This window comes from Notolepis coatsorum (genome assembly GCF_963971535.1).
Source record: "Notolepis coatsorum genome assembly, chromosome: 1".
Taxonomy (NCBI): Eukaryota; Metazoa; Chordata; class Actinopteri; order Aulopiformes; family Paralepididae; genus Notolepis; species Notolepis coatsorum.
The window spans coordinates 232,182,152-232,189,115 of record NC_140165.1 but is presented as its reverse complement, the minus strand read 5'-3'; positions in this window follow the sequence as shown (position 1 = coordinate 232,189,115).

Below are 6,964 nucleotides of genomic sequence, written 5' to 3'. Positions count from 1 at the left end.
CAGGTTCTTTCTTTAAGTTGATGCTTTGACACCCAGAGCCTGAGGAGTCTGTTTGCTGTGGTGAGCCAGCGGCTGTGGTTTACCGGTCCAATCTCCAGCAGAGCCAGCCTTGCAGAAAGCACTCTATCCCTGATTGCACAGACCAGCTTATAGCCATAGTGTTGATCAGTTGAGAGATCTTGAATGATCTTCTCAGGCAGCTTGATCAGCGGAGGGCCAAGAAAGATCCTGGTGAAGTTAGGATTGATCTCCAAGTCTGTAACAGAATCAAGGAGCTGTCCTATTGGCCCAGACAATTTGTTGTCTGACAGAGTAGCCCCATCAACTTCAACAATGAGACGGCGCAGTGGAAGTTCACCAGTGTGCAGGTTGCACACCAACCAGACCAGCTTTCTCCCCAGGTGCAGCTCCAGCTTCCGCATTACACCTGCCTTCACTCCAGTGTTGACATTGGTCGAGTCTCCTCCAATGGCCCACAAGGTCTTATCAGAACCTCTCTCTTTCAGCCAGGCAAACAGGACCTTAGCAATCTTCTCTGCATGGGACTCCTCTTTAGTTGCTTTCTCTGGTGTAAAGTGGAACAGATAGTTGCTGCCAGGCTCACTAGCAACACTATAGTGTTCTTCCTTGATCTTTGCAGGAAAAGATTGGTCACTGCCCTCAGCTTCCATCATCACATTGGTCATGTCAATCCGCCCATCAAAGAGGATACAGGAGATCCCCCCCTCCTCCCTGCACTTCTCCTCAAACTCTTCCCCCAGCTCTTGCATCAACTTTTCTTGTGCTCTATTAACCTTGTTCTTATCAATCACTTTACTTGTGTCATCTTCTAAGATGAGTCCTGCATCAATGAGAGCTGCAGTTGCTATAGCTGCAGTTGGCCTTAGACCTATGCCATACCTTACACTAGCAAGGGCGATGTTTGGAATCTCATCATAATTTTTCCGTAGCTTTGCTGAAGCTGCAGGGTCAGTTTCAGGAATGAGCTCAACTTCAGGGACTGTAAGGAAGCTCTCAACATCCTTCCTGGCAACCTTGTCTGCTGCTGCAAAGCTTTCTTCTTTGCCCCTTCTCCTTTTCTCTGCCTTCTTTTCCATCCCCTGCCTTTCCAATGTTTTAAGAAGATAGAGGATTGATGGAGCCCCATGGATTTTCTCAATACATTGAGACGTTTGTTAAAATGGTTACAGAGGTTTCTGCTGAGTAGTTCTGGAAAGAGCTCACCTATTATGGCTGACGTTGACTTTAAGTTTGTGTTTGTAGGTTGGTGGCTAAAGCAGTACAGTAGGAGATCTTGCCATCCAAGAATGAGTCCAATCAAGATATTGGAACCTGGCAAAGTTCAAGAAGTCAGGAGATCGAGATTTAGCACTTAGGTGTTTGTGTGCATTACAAATACAATTTATTATTGTTAGTATTATTATTATTGATCTTTGGAGTTGTATCCAGTTATATACAGTTCACCTGTTAATACATTTGATGGCTTTGTCATTATAAATGATTTCCCATATATTTTTTATCTTTGCAATTTTGTAATACAATACCAATGGGTTCAAATGGTAAAATCAGCCATTTTGAAATCCAAAATTATGCAGGTTATATTTATCCTATCCCAAAAATGACCTCATATTTGAATTCCCCATTAAGAAACACATCATTTAGACACCTTGCATGTTAGGATTTCCTTCAGATTCATGTTGGCATCCATGTATGGGCAAGGGGTGAAAAATGGTAAAATCTGCCATTTTGAAATCCAAAATGATGTAGGTTAGAGTTATCCTATCCCAAAAATGAACTCATATTTGAATTCCCCATTAAGAAACACATCATTTAGACACCTTGCATGTTAGGATTTCCTTCAGATTCATGTTGGCATCCATGTATGGCCAATGGGTGAAAAATGGTCAAATCGGCCATTTTGAAATCCAAAACAATGTAGGTAGGAGTTATCCGATTAGAAAAATAATCCCATATTTGAATTCCCCACAAAAAAACACATATTTTAGACACCCCACTCGATTGATTTTCCAAAAAAAAATAAGTATGGCCCGCCCTACTATAACACCTGCCTTCTGACCGTGGTGGATCGATTCAGCAAGGGGGTTCACCTCGTGGCCCTTTCCAAGCTTCCCTCGGCGGCCGAGACGGCGGACCTCCTGACTCACCACGTGTTCCGCCTTCATGGGTTTCCCCAGGACATCGTCTCTGACCGGGGGCCCCAGTTCACCTCCCAGGTATGGCGGGCCTTTTGCAAGGGATTGGGGGCAACGGTCAGTCTTTCCTCTGGTTATCATCCCCAGACTAACGGGCAGACGGAGAGGATGAACCAGAGCGTGGAGTCTGCTCTTCGGTGTGTGGCAGCCGAGAGACCGGCATCCTGGAGCCGTTTCCTTCCCTGGGTTGAATACTCCATCAATTCAATGGTCAGTTCCGCCACCGGCCTCTCACCTTTTGAGGTTTCCCTGGGCTACCAACCCCCTCTTTTCCCCGCACAGGAGGCGGAAGTGGCAGTTCCCTCCGTGCAGGTCCACCTCGACCGCTGCCGACGAGTTTGGGAGATCACCAGGACCGCGCTGCTCCGGACATCTGAGCGCGCCTGTCGTGGTGCCGACTGGCGCCGGGTTCCTGCGCCGACTTACCGCCCTGGGCAGAGGGTGTGGCTCTCCGCAAAGGACCTGCCGCTACGGTCCTCGGCCAAGAAACTCAACCCCCGTTTCGTCGGACCTTTCGAGGTCCTGAAGGTACTCAGTCCGGCGGCCCTGCGCCTGAAACTTCCTGCGTCCATGCACATCCACCCCGTGTTCCATGTCTCCCGGGTTAAGCCCGTCTCCCTCAGTCCCCTTATGCCTCCAGCTCCTGATCCTCCGCCTCCCGTGTTGGTGGATGGTCACCCCCAGTGGCAGGTCCGCCGGTTGATGGGCGTTCGTCGGCGGGGCCGGGGGTTCCAATACCTGGTGGACTGGGAGGGGTACGGTCCTGAGGAGCGTAGCTGGGTCTCCCGGCAGCTCATCGTGGGTCCCAGCTTGATCACTGACTTCCATCGTGCCCATCCTGACGAGCCGGGTCGGCCTGGTCGCCGGGTGGCTCCCGTGGAGGAGGGGGTACTGTGAGGTTTCTGTCCTTGCTCACTTACTCGCTCTGTTCCTTTAAACCACCTCGCTCTGTTTTCCATTTGTTTCTGTTAATCATTTCATTCCCCCATTCACACGCTTCTTCCCAGAGACATCGTTGATTGGTTCTCTCCCGTCCACACGCTTTTCAATCACATCCCCCAGCTGTCACTGCTTGTCAATCAATCAATCCCGTATTATTTATACCCCGTTTCCCCACTCAAGTTTTGTTGGATCGTTTTGATATTTTCTGTTTGCATTCGCCGTTCCTGCTGCTGCTGTTGTTCCCTGTGCTTTACCTCCAGGATATCCAAGAAGCCTTCCTCTTGGACACCTTTTTCCCGTGGCGACGCGCTCGCTCCGCTGCTGTTCCAGCGCTCTTTACGCACAACGCCTGGGTGAGTTTTTAATGACTGTCTTTGATCAAATTCCGTTTTCGTGTGTTTTTATAACACTGAAGATTACCACCTTTTTATCAGACAGTCACTCACCCAGCGGTTGCCTTTTTGATTGTTTCACTGGGATAATATTTTGACCTAACATCTCCCACTGTGTGTTTATCACACCGAAGATATTATCACATTGGATTGTATTTTGGACTTCGCTCTCAGTGTCTATTTTTGCACCGAAGATATTTTTCACTTGGGATTGTGTTTTGGAACATTGCTCACTGTGTGTGTTTACACGAAGATTAGTTCACTTGGATAACTTTTGTTTTTGGGTACAAGTCACCTCTCCTGTTCTCCTGCTCGTTCTACCTGCACCCTGTGTTGACTCGCTCCCTCTCTCTCTCTCTCGGTCCCGCATCACCTCGGAGATTCTGCCGAGAGAAGTCTGCAGAGCGGCTCTGACGTCAGCATCTGCTACCCCCTACTACCACCTCGGGAGAAGCTGCAGAGCAGCAGAACATTTTCATCCTTGCTTGAATTCCTGTCTTGTTTAGACTCTTCCTATTCTATGCTGTTTAATTAGTCTCAATAAACAAGCCCCTGTTTTTGGCAACTCTGAATCCTACTCTCTTGTGTCGTTGCGTTTGGGGTCGGTGTCAAACCATAACAAGTACATTCCAGTGACTCGAGCCGACTCTAGCAATATCTTCATCTGAACAAGATGTCTATGACGGGTTTACTTCAGGAAGAAAACTGAACTTCACTTGCAACACATTCTAGCTACTGTGGGCCGGTGTGAGTCCATCTTTTCAGGATGGGTTTTAAAGCTTTGGGTCACAGTACAATGTTGTGTGTCTCAAATGCATTGACGTGCAGCAAGGGAGCAGATCCGCTGCTGAGCAGGTTCAGTGACTTATTTAGCTCATGCAGTCATGAAAGTAACCAATGTAATCAATGTAATGAGGAATGATCTTTAACCCTTTCACTACCACACTATAGAAGGTTAACCATTTCACTACCCTTTGTAGTGTGGTAGTGAAAAGGGTTAACCTTCTGTAGTGTGGCAGTGAAATAATTAACCCGTTGTGGTGTGGTAGTGAAAAGTTAACCTTCTGCAGTGTGGTAGTGAAAGGGTTAACCTTCTGTCGTGTGGTAGTGAAATGTTAACCTTCTGTAGTGTGGTAGTGAAAGGTTAACCTTCTGTAGTATGGTACTGAAAGGGTTAACCTTCTGTAGTGTGGTAGTGAAAGGGTTAACCTTCTGTTGTGTGGTAGTGAAAGGTTAACGTTCTGTAGTGTGGTAGTGAAAGGTTAACCTTCTGTAGTGTGGTAGTGAAAGGTTAACCTTCTGTAGTGTGGTAGTGAAAGGTTAACGTTCTCTAGTGTGGTAGTGAAAGGGTTGACCTTCTGTAGTGTGGTAGTGAAAGGTTAACCTACTGTAGTGTGGTAGTGAAAGCATTAATCCTTTGTGGTGTGGTAGTGAAAGGTTAACCTTATGTAGTGTGGTAGTGCAAGGTTAACCTTATATAGTGTGGTAGTGAAAGCTTAACCTTCTGTAGTGTGGTAGTGAAAGCATTAACCCTTTGTAGTGTGGTAGTGAAAGGTTAACGTTATGTAGTGTGGTAGTGAAAGGGTTGACCTTCTGTAGTGTGGTAGTGAAAGGTTAACCTACTGTAGTGTGGTAGTGAAAGCATTAATCATTTGTGGTGTGGTAGTGAAAGGTTAACCTTATGTAGTGTGGTAGTGAAAGGTTAACCTTCTGTAGTGTGGTAGTGAAAGAGTTAACCTTCTGTAGTGTGGTAGTGAAAGGGTTAACCGTCTGTAGTGTGGTAGTGAAAGGGTTGACCTTCTGTAGTGTGGTAGTGAAAGGTTAACCTACTGTAGTGTGGTAGTGAAAGGTTAACGTTCTCTAGTGTGGTAGTGAAAGGGTTGACCTTCTGTAGTGTGGTAGTGAAAGGTTAACCTACTGTAGTGTGGTAGTGAAAGGTTAACCTACTGTAGTGTGGTAGTGAAAGCATTAATCATTTGTGGTGTGGTAGTGAAAGGTTAACCTTATGTAGTGTGGTAGTGAAAGGTTAACCTTCTGTAGTGTGGTAGTGAAAGAGTTAACCTTCTGTAGTGTGGTAGTGAAAGGGTTAACCGTCTGTAGTGTGGTAGTGAAAGGTTAACCTGTAGTGTGGTAGTGAAAGGGTTAACCTTCTCTAGTGTGGTAGTGAAAGAGTTAACATTCTGTAGTGTGGTAGTGAAAGGTTAAGCTGTAGTGTGGAAGTGAAAGGTTAACCTTCTGTAGCATGGTACTGAAAGGGTTAACCTTCTGTAGTGTGGTAGTGAAAGGTTAACCTTCTGTAGTGTGGTAGTGAAAGGGTTAACATTATGTAGTGTGGTAGTGAAAGTGTTAACATTCTGTAGTGTGGTAGTGAAAGGTTAACGTTCTGTAGTGTGGTAGTGAAAGGGTTGACCTTCTGTAGTGTGGTAGTGAAAGGTTAACCTACTGTAATGTGGTAGTGAAAGCATTAATCATTTGTGGTGTGGTAGTGAAAGGTTAACCTTATGTAGTGTGGTAGTGAAAGGTTAACCTTCTGTAGTGTGGTAGTGAAAGAGTTAACCTTCTGTAGTGTGGTAGTGAAAGGGTTAACCGTCTGTAGTGTGGTAGTGAAAGGGTTGACCTTCTGTAGTGTGGTAGTGAAAGGTTAACCTACTGTAGTGTGGTAGTGAAAGCATTAATCATTTGTGGTGTGGTAGTGAAAGGTTAACCTTATGTAGTGTGGTAGTGAAAGGTTAACCTTCTGTAGTGTGGTAGTGAAAGAGTTAACCTTCTGTAGTGTGGTAGTGAAAGGGTTAACCGTCTGTAGTGTGGTAGTGAAAGGTTAACCTGTAGTGTGGTAGTGAAAGGGTTAACCTTCTCTAGTGTGGTAGTGAAAGAGTTAACATTCTGTAGTGTGGTAGTGAAAGGTTAAGCTGTAGTGTGGAAGTGAAAGGTTAACCTTCTGTAGCATGGTACTGAAAGGGTTAACCTTCTGTAGTGTGGTAGTGAAAGGTTAACCTTCTGTAGTGTGGTAGTGAAAGGTTAACCTTCTGTAGTATGGCAGTGAAAGGGTTAACATTCTGTAGTGTTGTAGTGAAAGGGTTAACATTCTGTAGTGTGGTAGTGAAAGTGTTAACATTCTGTAGTGTGGTAGTGAAAGGGTTAACCTTCTGTAGTGTGCCAGTGAAAGGGTTAACCTATGTGTCCACCACATCGGCTGCTGTCATTGTTATCTTTAGTGTAAACGTCCGGAAATAAATGAAACATTGATCATATTTTATAATTAACTTTGATTATTTATCATTTTGTCATTAGCGTCCCCAAATATTCCCTTCTACTATACAGTATACATGCAGTGAAGTATTTCTCTAGATAACAATCATATTATATACATTAGCAGCCTCTGCCTCCTACCCTGGAGGGCTAACTTTGCACTGTTTG